This window comes from Chiloscyllium plagiosum, unplaced genomic scaffold (genome assembly GCF_037043375.1).
Source record: "Chiloscyllium plagiosum isolate Xiang-an unplaced genomic scaffold, Cpla_swu_hap1 HiC_scaffold_42, whole genome shotgun sequence".
NCBI lineage: Eukaryota > Metazoa > Chordata > Chondrichthyes > Orectolobiformes > Hemiscylliidae > Chiloscyllium > Chiloscyllium plagiosum.
Genome location: NW_028270180.1, coordinates 88361649 through 88373873, shown reverse-complemented (window position 1 = coordinate 88373873; position 12225 = coordinate 88361649).

Below are 12225 nucleotides of genomic sequence, written 5' to 3'. Positions count from 1 at the left end.
AAACAGGGAAATACATTCAATCTAAACAGCCAATGTGGCACGACTGGAAGGGAAAAGATCCATATGAATGTTAGAATTAGAATCGCTACAGTGTGAAAACAGGCTCAGTGGCCCAACAAGACCACAACGATTCTCTGAAGACGAAACCAAACAGACCCATTTTCATATCCTACACTTACCCCTGACTAATGGACCCAACCTACGCATCCCTGAACTCTATGGGCAACTTAACAAGGCCAATGCACGTCTTTGGAGTGTGGGTGGAAACAGAACCACCTGGAAGAAACCCACGCAGACATGGGGAGAATGTGCAAACTCCACACAGACAATCGCCGAAGGATGGAATCGAACTTGGGTCCGTCGCGTTGTGAGGCAGCAGCGCTAACCATGGACCCACGGTGCTGCCTGGTGGAACATGCTTAAGGCTTTTGAGAATCATGACATTTAAGAGGTGTGGCATCATGGACAAACGCTCAGAAGAATGAGAATACAAAAATTGAAGTGTCACCTCATCCGAAACCAGAGTAGATCATGGGGTAATGGGTGAATGGGTCTCGGTGTGAACTTGGGGATAGACGGTTGAATTGCAATGCAGAAATTGCAGCTCAAAACTGAGAATTCATGTGATACTGTCGATCACAGCTGGACAGAAGGAGAATTGTATTGAATCACAATATGTAACTTTATGCACAGGATAATCCCTCAGTCTATCATTCCCATTAAGCTGATTGTTGTTACAGAGAAGAGTTGGGGGATGTACTAGGGTCAGAAGCATGTACACCTAAAGCTGACGACAATCCATTGAAAGCTACCGCACGTCACCACTGTACTTACATTCCAAACAGCAGGACTAATTTCTGATGGACAGGGAGAAATGATTACAAAGCAAACAGATCCGATAGAAGCTCTACAATTCTGCTACATCCAGTCAGAAATGGAGTTGAACTATGAAACAACTGACGATGAAAGAGGACACCACAAATATTATTTAAAAACAACATTGTTCAATGGGATTAATGTATCACTGGTTAGCTCGTCATTTATTGCCCAGAGGGTAGTTAACAATCAACCACATTGCTGTGGGTCTGGAGTTACATGTGCCCAGAGCAGGTATGGATGGCAGTTTCCATTCCTTAAGGCCATCAGTGAACCAGATGGATTCGTCCTACAATCAGCAATTGATTCATGATCTCATCGTTAGACTCTTAATCCCAAGCATGTATTGGATTTGAATCCACCTTCCACTGTTCCAGGATTCGAACTCAGGTCAACAGAACATCACTGGGGTTGTTAGACTAACATCTCAGCAGCTATTGCTGAGGCTATTGCTCTACCATTCCTCGAAAGAATGGAACCTTCATGTACATCAGTGTAAAAGACAAGAATGCAGTGTCTGCACCATCCTCAGCCAGAAGTGTTGCTTGAATGACGCCCACAGAATCACAGATGCCAGTCTTCAACCAATTCGATTAGCTGCACGTGACATGAAGAAACAGCTGAACACAGTAGATACAACAAAGGCAATGGGTCCTGACACCATTCTTGCAAAAGGACTGAAGACTTGTGCTGCACAATAAGCCGTATTCCTTGGGAAGCTGTGTCATTCCAGCTCCAACTCCCTGGCAATGTAGAAAGTTACTTAACTATGTCCAATCCCCTAAGAGGGGAATAATTACAAGCTGACCAATTACCACCCTCTCAGTCCCATCACGACAATCAAATTGATGAGGTTTCTTTCTGCCAGAGACGTCAAGCAGCAAAGAAATAACCAGCTCAGTGGTGTCCCATAGGACCCAATGTGGAGATTGTGCTATTGTGGAAATGTCACTGGAATACTAATCTAGACCAGGATAATGCTTTGGCAGCTGATGGAAGTTAGAAACAATTAATACAATATCGAGATGTAAAATCTGGTGCCAGTAATACTGACATTGAAGCTCATGTCAATTGTCAACATAACTTTTCTTCCCCATTGTACTTTCAGGAAGGGAATCTCCCGTGCTTTCCTGGTCTTGTCTAAATGTGACTCCAGATACACGGTCATGTGGTAAACTCATAAGTGGTCTCTGAAACTGCCAAGCAAGGCCATTGTATCAAACTGTTCCTAGGTCTTAAAGGATGAACCCGGACAGAACACTGGGCATTAGCATCTGTATCGGAAAAGGGAAAGGGAACCACAGTCTTGTCGGCCCTTCAGAGACCTCCTTCCTAACATCTGAGAGTTTGTAACAACATTTACAGAGCTTTCCCACAGACTGCACAGAAACATTGGGAAATGTGTAGGTCATCCAACACATTGAGCCTTCCCCACTCTAGTTTTTGGCCAAACATCTCTTCAATTGACTTTTCCCAAACACTGTATACTCTATCCGTTGAAGTGATTAACTGTCTGGATAAAAAATGAAATAGGAACTTCAGTCCGTCAATTTGGTGAAGACGTCAACAAAGGTATACACATAAGTCTCTTCACAGAGCAACAGGTTTACATCAATTCCTATTAAAATGCTAACTGTTATTCTATTTTTCTAACGAATGTGCTCAAAGTCACGTCAATCCACATTGTTCTTCACCTGCCACGTATTTGCCCATTCCCTCCAATTGTCTCAATCACATTTGAACTTCTTTGCATCCTGATCACCCACTCACAATCTCAATTTGGGGCCATCAGCAGATTTGCAAAGATTACATACAATGCCCTTGAACAAATGTTTAATATGCTTTCTGAATAGCTGGTGTCCAAACATCAAATCCTGGATTATCATGCTAATCATTGCTTTCCAATCCAAAATATATAGAACTGTTTATACTGATTCACTTTTTCCTTTAAACTCTCCAATTCTCACCCATGCCAGCATATTAGTTCGAGCTGTTACACACTGTTATGGGCTAGCACAGATCTTCTCAAATCATTTCAAGGAAGTACCGCAGACCCAACCTTTACTCATTGACTTAAGCAGGTGTAGGGTGGGTATTCCAGGAGTGATGCAGCTGAATGAAACACAAACACAAGACGATAGCAGACAGAATAACTTAACTATCTGAAAAAACAACAAATTATCTCTCAAATCCAGATTCAACCTAGTGAAACTATTCTGCACCCCATCCAGTGCCAGTACATTCCTTCTCAATTAAAGGGGCTTAAACTTCATACAATACTCCAGGTGTGGCCTCACCAGCACCCTGTACAACGGGAAAATAACTTATCTGATTTTAAATTGAATCCCTTCAGCAGCGAAAGACAACATACCATTTGCTGTACCTGCAGACCAACCTTATGTGATTCATGTACATGGACACCCAGGTACCTTTGCAGAGCAGCATGCTGCAACGTTTTACCATTCAAGTAATAATCCTTTTTACTGGTACTCCTAACAAACTGGACGAATTCACGTGTACTGATATCATATTCTATCTGCCAGATATTTGCATACCCACTGATAGTATCTGTGTTCCTCTTAAAAAGTTTCATAGATCTCTGTACACTTTGCTCTGTCACTCATCTTCGTGTCATCTGCAAACTTTGACAAACTACGGATGCTCCCAATTCCACAGCATCTCTATAAATTGTAAATAATTGCAGCCCCAACACTGATCCCTGAAGCACGCCACTAGTCACTGATCGCCAGGTATGAATAGCACACATTTAGACCCACCCTTTACTTCCTGTTAGTGAACCAACCTTCTATCCATACTAATACTTGACCATAACGCCTTACATCTTTATCTTCTGCAGCAGTCTATTGTGTGGCACTTTGTCTAAGACCTTTTGGAAACCTAGATACACCACATCCACTGAGGCCACGTTTTCTAACTTGCTCATAATGTCTTCTTAAATTTCCAAAAGACTTGCTAAGCATGACCTGCCCTTCAGGAACCAATGCTGTCTCTGCGCAATGGGACGATTTCTATCAAAATACCTTGCTATTTCTCCCTTGATAATACACTCATGCGTCTTGCCCATTACATAGATTAAACCAACTGGTCTGTAGATCCCCATCTTTTATCTACCAGCCTTTTTAAACAGTGGCATCTCATTTGCTGGTTTCCAATCTGCTGGGACTGCCTCAGAGTTCATCACATCTTAGAAAATTACCATAATTGCACTGGATATTTCTCACGCAATCTTTTTTAGTTCCCTGGAATGCATTTCATTTGGGGACTTGACTGCCTTTAGATCCATTAGCTTACCCAACACTACCTCCTCCGTAATAATGATTATGCACATGTCCTCACCTACCCTCATCTCTCTGACAATTACTGGCCTGTTATTGATGTCTTCCACTAGGAAGATCGATACAAAACACCTGCTCAATGCCTCAGTCATTTTATCATATCCTATAACTAAATGATCCTTCTCATCCTCTGAAGGACCAACATTTACATTAGCTACTCATTTTCATTTTATATATTTAGGGAATCATCTGCAATCTCTTTTCATATTCTGTGCTAATTTTCTTTTTCTTGTGTTTTATCCTACTTTTCTTTATAGCTCTTTTCGTGGCTTTCTGTTGACCTTTAATGATTTTCCAATCTTCTGGGTTCCTGCTGTTGTTGGACACTTTGCATGCCTTCTCTTTAAACTTGGTAGCCTCGCTTATTGCTTAGACACCCGATACAGATTACCCCTTTTCTTAGATTCTTTCCTTTTCGTTGAATATACTTTTGCTAAGGACTTTGAAAAAAATTCCTTTAAAAATCCTCCACTGCTCGTCAACTCTCACTATAATTTTTTTTGTTTTTCAGTCGAATTTAGCCAAGTCCTCCCTCATTCTATTTAGTCTCCCTTGTTTCAGCACACGAACCTGGTATTGGATTTTATCATCACACTCTCCATCTGTATTTTAGATTCAACCACACTGTGATCATTCCTTCCAAGTTGATTCCTAACTCTGAGGTCATTAATTTTTCCTGTCTCATTACACAGGATCAGAACTAGCATAGCTTGCTCGTTATTGCTTTTACCTTAGACCAGTCAACCCCAGACATTTTGGATTCACAGCTTTTTCATCTTTGAAAAAAAAACAAGAACAGCATGATCTTGTTAAAGGAGGAGCATTTTCACAACACTAGACTTGGGACTTCATCAAAACGTTTCTGAAAATCCAAATTCACTGCATCTATTGCTTCGCCATAATTTATTTCCCAGTCGGTTTCTCAAATATGATTCACCTTAAAAAATTTGGCATTGACTTGATCCATGTTCATTACTTTCAAACTAATTTAATTCTCAAAGTTTCCTGGCAAAGCATTCATTCTAATAGACTGTTGTATTGTCCTGACTGCTTCTTTGGTGCTAAACAGACTGTAATTCCCTGCTATCTCCCTGCCTCCTTTAGAAATACTGTGTTTATATTTGCTACTCTCAAATCTGTCAATTCAATCATCAGCAATTTGGAAGACGGCAAGCAAATTACCATTATTCCCATGGCCATCTCCTTTAGGAATCAGAGATAAAGATTATCACGCCATGGGGATTTATCAGATACCAGTCCAAATAATTTCTCCAAAACTTTTTATTTACTGATTTGATTGTATTTCCTGCTTTTTCTCAGTAGACCGAGACTTGCTTGGAAGTTTTTAATTTTTTTCTTTCATGAAGGCAGAACTGACGTAGTTGCTTCATAGTCTGCCATTTTCCTGTTTTCCATTCGCTGGATTTGGACTGTAAGGAAGCTACAATTAACTTTGCCAACATTTCATCTTGATATATTGTACTTTGAGAAGCTTTTACGTTTCACGCTTGTTTAATGTACTGCTCGAAACCTATTACTTCCTGTCTTAAGCTGTTCAATGATTGACCTTTCAGAGCCATACACTCATAGAAGCATAGCCTGTGCAGCATCAAACTTACAGCAAGATCTATATTATTCCAACTTTACTACATCAGTCCCATATCCACGAAAGGTTTGACACTTCAAGTGCTCGTCCAAATCCATGTTAATTGTTGTGAGGTGACCCGTGATAGCTCCCCCCACCCTCCCTCAGGAGCTGCATTCCGGACCCCATCACTCTCTGGGTGTAAAACAATCCCCGAATCCTCTCTAAACCTGAAATCCTTCCCTTTAAACATGTCCTCCCCTGTTCTTGGCCCTTTGACTAAAAGGAACAGCTGCTGTCTATCTACCCTGTCTATGCCCCTCGTAATCTTATCCTTCTGAATCATGACCCCCTCAGCCTTCTCTCATTCAAACTAAACAACCCTAGTTTATCCAGCCTCTCTCCATAGCGGATATGCTCCATCCTTGGGAACATCCTGGTGAATCTCTGTACCCCCTCCTGAACAATTGCATCCTTCCTGTAATGTCGCTCCCAGAACCACAAATAGTATTCCATCTTGGCCTAACCAAAGTGCTACAGAGCTCTTGTAATCTATGCCTCGATGAGTAAAGGCAATGCCTACTGTTTCCAATTATTTCTTACGTAACATCCGATCCTCTCCCGTTACATGCACGGACGTGTGGAGAAGCACCCTCTGAGCTTCCTGGTGTGCTGCCATTCATTGTGTACTCTCCTGTCTGGTTTCTTCCTCCAAAGTGCATCACCTCATAGTTTTCAGGGTGACATCTGCCATTGATCTACCTATCTGACCATTCCATCTGTATCTTCCTGTAACATACGAACTTCCTCCTCACTGCCAAACACCCAGCCAATATTTGTGTCAACACAGACTTACTTATCATGCTGCCACTCTCCCTCCACATTCACACCTGCATCATTTATAAATACCACAAATACTAATGGACACAGCGCTGATCACTGTGGTACATCAGGGGACACCGGTCTCCAGCACACAAACCTGCTTCATGTGGAATATTAATAGAAATCTTTCAAAACTCTGAGGTTTTATTTGCTGAATCTTACTCAGCTGCATACTTTTCCGATATTTCGTTGCATCTGAAGTCGTCCAAATTAGATATTGTTTCCTCGAACTTTCTACCCCTCAACGCCACTTTTACACTTTTACCTGGCCACAGGCTGTCTCTCTCCTGGTCAACCCACTGCTTGTGTATCTCTAAATGTGCCTTTCCAAGTATTCTGGAAACGGATTCTCTGAGTGACAGAAACTCTGCTCCCATCATTTCTTTGTCCTACATCGATGGTTTTGAAAACCTGACGTTCAGAAATATACGAATTGAAAGAGTGAATTTACCACCTATTTTCTCTCTCCAAACCTCAAATACTCTGGAAAACTTCCATTCGGTTTTACTTGGTTCAGTTTCAAATTTTCCAAAACACAAATAAATAAAATTCTATCCCCACTAAATGCCGTCAGCATCATCTCTAATGTCTTAGCAGCCCAGTAAACGCTGGCAGTGTCCTCTCTGATAGAATCACAGATTCCCTACAAGGCAGAAAGTACAGTTCAGCCAATCGAGTCTGTAGGATCACTCTGAACATCATCGCAACAAGACCTAGCTCCCGTTTCTATCCCCGCAGGACTCTGGCCTATGATTTCAAATAAACCTGTTGGAATAAAAACTGGTAACGTGTGACTGCTGACCTTATCACTGTGTTACCCATGGCTAATTCACTTAACTTCCTGAATTCGCTCCCTGGACACATCAGCCCAATTTAACATGGCCAATCCACCTAACCTACAGACTTAACAGCAGTGCGAACCACTGAGCAAATATACCATCACATTGAACACTATTTGAATCATGTGTAATGGCTTTACACACTGGTAACTCCGCCTAGTGAAAGCAAGTTGCGCCCACCAACCCGAATTCAATGCATCCAAACGCGGTTCTACGCTGTGCACCCTCATTAGTGCTGCTGGAAAAGCTTCTGCACTCAGGTTTTAATGGGTTTACTTTGTTTTCTTCCTCAGATTAATGCTTTAAGTAAACACATCAGTCATGAACAACTCTACAAAATGGTTTTCATAAACACAATGTGCAGTTGGCTGAAGTTACGTGTTTGCACTTTCACTGACACTCTCTCTCCCCAGGAGCTGCAGTTCTTCCACACGCTGATTCAGACAGCACCATCCTTCCTGTGACATATCCCATCGAGAATGGAAGGCCAGGCATTAATAACCTTCACTGGGTAACAGAGCGATAGGTTTAAAATCTGTCCGATTCCCCAGCGGAGAATTGAGCCCTGTGACAGGCGGGAACACTAACCACAATACTGTGGAAGACAACAACATTGAAGGAGGCCCTTTAACATGTTGTGGCCGCACTTGTCCAACACAACTGCTTAACGACCTGAATCAGGTTTTCCATGATTTAGCACATAGTCCTATATGTTTTGCCATCACAAATTCACATCTCATTTTTTTTCAGGTTAGAAGGTTTTCCGCCTCTCTGACCCTTTCCACACATCTACTCAAACTTTTCTGCCTTTTCCCGAAATCTCTTGGCTCCAGTGTTCGATCCCCCACCGCCCCACCCCCCCCCCCATCAATAAGAAACGCTTCTTTCAGTCTATCCTCTCCATATCCCTCATTATTTTGCACATCTCTGTCATGTCTTCTCCAATCTCCTCTGCTCAGCGACAAACAACCCCAGTCTGTCCAATCTCTCCTCACAACTGAAACTCTTCAGCCCAGACAATATCCCAGTGAATCTCTCCTGCAATATTCACAGTGCGATCACATCCATGCTCTCATGTGAATTGCAGGACTGCACACAGTAATCTAGCTGGAGCTGAAAATGTGTTGCTGGAAAAGCGCAGCAGGTCAGGCAGCATCCAGGGAACAGGAGAATCGACGTTTCGGGCATAAGCCCTTCTTCCTGAAGAAGGGCTTATGCCTGAAATGTCGATTCTACTGTTCCCTTGATGCTGCCTGACGTGCTGCGCTTTTCTAGCAACATATTTTCAGCTCTGATCTCCAGCATCTGCAGACCTCACTTTCTCCTCAAAGTAATCTCGCTGGAGCCGAATGAACTTTTTTTTACGAGACTGTTACAGTATGAGGGCGTCGCTGGCTCGGCAGTATTTATTGCTGTCCCTAATTGCACAGCGGGTAGTTGAGACTAAACCATATTGTAGTGAGTCTGGAGTCACATGACGTCAGATGGTTTTTTTTTCAACAATTGGCTATGGATTTACAGGAGTCATTAGATTCGTATTTCCAGATATTTATTGAATCCAAATTCTACCACCTAGCACAGTCGGAGTCAAACCCGAGTCCGTGGTGTCTGAATAAACAGTCCAGTGGTCAGTGGTCAGTCCAGTGCAGCAGAAAAGCAGTGAAACTGATCTGATCCAGTGAAGTCGCTTTTCCCCGATACTGTCCTGTGCCATTTTCCTGAGCTTGACCGCACCCACCCCCCACAATAATCTCTGGTCCATGTAGGTAAGAGCTGCTACATGAGTATTGATCTCACAACAGTGGTAAACAAATGGATCAAATGGTCTGTACGTCCCGATGGTGGGGTCGGGGCACGTTCACCCAGCAACAGTGACTGCAGCCACACAGACTGATCGGTATCAATGTGAGAGTCAGTGTTAGATTCTGCAATGCCTTAGTGAAATAGGAAATGACTCCACAAACACATGATGAAAGAGCAGCGCTCCGAAAGCTAGTGCTTCAATTAAACCTGTAAGATCATAACCTGGTGTTGGGTGATTTTTAACTTTGTACTCCATAGACCAACACCGGCATCCCCAAATTAATGCAATTGGGGGTATGGGGTGGAAAGTTTGGTTAGTGATCGTAGGAGGGAAGAAATCTCTGACAACGGGTGGATTTGAATTCTGAAACACAGAGATGTGAGTGAGCAGAACCTGAAGGAAAAAAGTCATCACTTTGGAGAAAATTGCCATGCTAAAACAACTGATTCTTTTGTGTTTCACAAAAGACTGGGACAATAGAGCGATTGTTGCCCTGACTCGGATTCGAACCGAGGTTGCTGCGGCCACAACGCAGAGTACTAACCACTATACGATCACGGCACCCCACAGATGAGCACGCAACGCAGCCGCAATAAGTACAGTATCATAAGAAATGTTAGGCAGAGCACCAAATGCACAATATCAGTGCTTATCGAACTGTGCCAGACATGTGGGAACTCAGAATGGGCTGACCGTTTAACTTCAGTGCCCCAAGTGGCTGTGTTGATTCCATCATTAATATGCTGAAGGCTGAGACAAATAGATTTCTCTAAAACATCAAAGACTCCGGAGGCATTGTAGCTTTTGTTGATATGTATGCTGCAATAGCAATGCAGTTTAACATCGGCTCCTTCACCAGCCCCCCACACAAGGCAGTAACCACTGCTGCCACAGAGTCCCAACTCCCCGCCCAGTATCAGAGGAAATGAGTGGCGCAGTCGCGAAGATCCAACTTGAAATCGAGATGGGAATGAGGTCGCAGAGATACTCAATGGCTCAAGTGACACAACCGGAGAATGCACGGTATTTCTATGACGGTTTAGAGGCGCAAGCAATTCAGAGGTTGGAAGTGCTCCTGGTCAAAGGCGGGGCAGAAGGGAAAATTTGTTCCCGTTTATAATAATATAGCAATCGACAGCGCATCTTGCTGAGACAACTGAGTGCCACAACTGGAGCGGGGGCAGCTGGTTTGGAGTTTGATTTTACTTCACTTTCACCACTTCCCTGGAATGAATTGCTTTCACCATTTTTATTTCCAATTGTTTGATATCTCCCTCCAGTCTGCGGCTTTCTTCCTCATGGTTAATTGCATGATTAACTGTTGTATGATCTGCACACTGCTAAATCACGGCCACTACAAGTAAATATGAATCATTGATCTATATGAGAAAGCAGTGGACATCACAGCAGGTATGCTTCGTAGGTTTGCAGGCGACATCAGTATTGTAGACAGTGAGGACGATTATCTAAGATTCAAAAGGATCTTAATCCAATGAGTCGTTGGGTCGAAAAATGTAACATGGAGTTCAATCTGGATAAATGGAAGGTATTGCATTTTGGTACAGCAAAAAGAATAGGGCTTTACGTAGTGTTGGAGAACACGGAAGCTAGGGATGCAGGTACATAATTCCTTGTAGTTTGCATCACATACAGACTGGATGGTTCAAAGGCATTTAACTTACTTCCCTTCATTGTTCAGTCCTTCGTGTACACGAGTTGGGACGTTAAGTTTAAGTTTTTCAGGACATTGATGAGGCCTCTTCTGGAATATTATATCCAGTTCTGGCCGCCCAGTTGTAGGAATGATATTATTCAGCTGGAGCAGGTTCAGAAAAGGTATACACGCATGTTACCGTGTGTGGAATGTTTGAGTTATAATGAAAAGCTGGATAGGGTGAGACTATTTTAAGATTCGAGATTGGGGTGCTGGAAAACCACAACGGGTAAGGCAACATGCCAGGTGCATGAGAATCAACTCTTCGCGCAAGTGTCACTCATCAGGCTCTTGCCCGAAACATCGATTCTCAAGCTCCTCAAATGCTGCCTGACCTGCTGTGCTTTCCCAGCACAACACTCTCGACTCTGATCTCTCATCTGCAGTTCTCACTTTCTCCTCGTTGTGACTGTTTTCACTCCAGGTTAGGGGTTTGAGCGGCGACCTGACGGAAGTTTATGAGAGGTAAGTTACAGTTAACCATTGCTGCCTTTTACCAGGAGGGCAATTTCAAGACGAGAGGGCATATGTTCAAGATGAAGAGAGAGAGATTTTTTTTTAAAAAAAGCATGTGAGGCATTTTTCTAGAGAAGGTGTTTTACGGGTGCAATTAACTTGCTGAGGTAGTGATGGATGAGGGTACATTTGCAACATGTAAAGGACAATTGGATCCAAACATGAATGGGAAAATGGGATTTTTAAAATAAATATATTCATGCCTAGCACATCAGTTATTTCCCAGAGGACAGTAAAGAGCCAACCACGGTATTATCCATCTGGAGTCTCATGTGGGACAGAGCAGATGAATATCACAGTTTGCTTCCCGAAATCAGATGGATTTTCCACACAACTGATTCAGATCACCACGAGACACTTCAATTCCAGGTGCTTATTGAATTCAAACTCCACCATCTGTCATGCCAGGACCTGAACCTTTTGTCCCCAAGATATTACCTGGGTTTTTGGATTAGCAACACAATAAGAAAACTAAAAGGGCATTATAACCACTCAGCGGGTACAGCAGGAGACAGATGGGACTAGATTAGTTTGGCAGTATGTTCAGCATGGATTGGTTGGACTGACGGGCCTGTATTCATGCTGCATGACTCTATGATTGACGCTATGGAACAAATAGCTGGTTGGGATTAACAGCAGCATTGATAACATAA